The 2,423-nt window shown below is 45.0% G+C and overlaps 1 protein-coding gene across 1 annotated transcript in view; it reads left to right on the forward strand.

Annotated features, from left to right (window-relative positions):
- The window catches only part of LOC101575299 (keratin-associated protein 10-9), an 8,591-nt gene that overhangs the window by 553 nt on the left and 5,615 nt on the right, over positions 1-2,423 (forward strand). The gene's annotated exons all lie outside the window — the stretch shown is intronic.

Raw genomic sequence — 2,423 nt, forward strand, 5'->3', positions numbered from 1 at the left:
GCATGCCTGCCTCCTCTTGCTGCGCCTCCTCCTGTCAACCCAGCTGCTGCCCAGCCTCCTGCATTTCCCTGCTCTGCCGTCCTGCCTGCCCCCGCCCAGCCTGCTGTGGCCTCTCCTTGGGCCAGAAGTCCTGCTGCTGATTGGCCTCATCCCCCAGGGCCAACAGGCTCAGGTCACCCCAAGCCCAGAGCTTTCACTGCACCCCTCAGCCTGATCCTGACATGGGTTAGCAGGTCCCTTTCCCCTGGGGACAGGGTCTCCCCACCATGTCCACTGTGCATCCCTGACCCCTCGTCTGGGGTCCTCTTCTCTGTCAACCTGCCCTGAATCTCAGTCAGTTCCTCAAGGCATCAATAAACTTCTGATTACCTGATTCTCTGTCTCTCCTGTTCATGAGGACACACACTCTGGGTGGACCTGGGTCTTCGCTGGCCATGGATAATCCTAGGAGCTAGGGACTTAGCTGAAAAGTCACAAAGAACCAGTGGCTCGCTCTCCTGGGGTCACTGGGTCAGAGTCAGGGCCACACTGAAGACAGATCACCAGGAAGCAGAGGGGCCCTGGAGTCTCAGGGCATGGACAGAGGGAAGACTTTGTCACTCTGGACTTGGGCAGCACACAGCAGGTGCTGCCCATCAGTGTGGGTGATCCTGGCCCTGGTGACCTTTGGCCTGTGCCTAACATGCAGCTTCAGAACAAACTGCCCAAGCAGCTTAGCAGTGTGCTGTGCCCTACCCAGCAATGAGTGTCATTTGAAAATCAATACACACATAAAGGGGTGAGAATTGTCACCCATGTACTGGACGAGCTGACAGTAGGAGACCTGCAAGTTTCCCAGGTTATGGAATCAGTGGCAAAAACTTTGTAGTCATTGCCAGTTTTCCTGTATTCAAGGCAGCAAAGACTGGGTATATTCATTAAGGATGAGGAAAAAAAGGTTGTATAGGACATCTAGGGAGAAAACCAGTGAGCTCTGAGGTGAAAATCACAGGAATGATTAACAGTAAGTTCAGGATTCTACAGAAATCAAGTGTACCAAAGACCTTGAAGGGATGCATCCTAAAAGGAAGCACAGGGAGAGAAAGGAATAACCACTAGTGAGCTCCAGGGAACTCAGGCACCACCCATCTGTGCAGTTGGAAGGCCTGCTTGCAAGGCAAGAAGGAACAGTCACAGGCTGGGTCCTTGAGACTAAAATTCCAACTAATGGCAGGGGAGATAAGTGCTTCTCTGGTTAAGTACAAGGACCCAGGTTCAAACCTGGTACCACATGCTGTGTTAGCCCCAGAACCTTGGGCGTGATGTGCCACCACTGAAACTGGGTGTGGTATCCCACACCTGTAATCCCAGTGCAGGGGAGGTAAAGACAGGAGGATTGCTATGAATTGCTAAGCTGTGTAGTGAGACCCTGTACTAAATAAATGAATAAATAAATAAATGATTAAAAATAAAATAGAGACTACTGGACTCTTTTAGAATATTTTGCTGAGTTAACATACCTATAATATTCAAATAATGGAACTAAACCAACAAAGGGGATATAGATGAATGTCCATTTTGTATCTGTGTATTCAAAATGGTTGGGATAGATATATAGTTACATTCTCTTAGTGAATAGAGGGATTCATTCTAATAGTGTTTGTAAATAGGATATCATGTCCAAATCTTATAAAGAAATTAACCACTAGGAAGAATGTATGCAATGTGTTAATTATTGAAACTGTCCTACCAATTTGTTTTGAAAAAAAAAGTACATATTAAAATATTACAATAAAGAAAAAATCTTGAAAAAAATAAAATAAAAATAAAAAATAAAAAATTCTGGTGATATTTGTATAATTATGTATACAATGGGTAATAATTAATATTTTCATCTCATTTTCATTATTTTATATTTGGAAACTTCAAACTCTTCTCTTGTAGTTATTCATAAATTATAGAATAGATTATCATAAAGTATAGTCACTTCCTTACACTTTAGAATAATAAAAGAATACTTTCTACAATTGTAACATTATTCAATAAAAATAAATAAATAAAATAGAATAGTATAAAATCCCAACTCATTATTCAAGAACAGTGCTTTACACATAGCAATGAAAATAGGTGAGAAGAGACCCAGAGCGCAGACCCGGCGAGTGAGTGAGACTACTCGGGCTGCGGATCCTGAATAGACCCAGAGTGCAGGCCCAGCGAGTGAGTGAGACAACCTGCGGCCCACGAGATCCTGAATACACCCAGAGCGCAGGCCCGGCAAGTGAGTGAGACCCCCAGGGCCCGCAGATCTTCATTCGACCCAGAGTGCAGGCCCAGCAGGGAACCGTTCAGCAGAACTCCCTGCAAAGAGGCTAGAGGCAAGACCTACCCAGCTGATTCAGGAGCAGAACATCTTGCCAGAGAGACACAAAGGGTTCAACTCTAAC

This window comes from Octodon degus, unplaced genomic scaffold (genome assembly GCF_000260255.1).
Source record: "Octodon degus isolate 3935 unplaced genomic scaffold, OctDeg1.0 scaffold00045, whole genome shotgun sequence".
NCBI lineage: Eukaryota > Metazoa > Chordata > Mammalia > Rodentia > Octodontidae > Octodon > Octodon degus.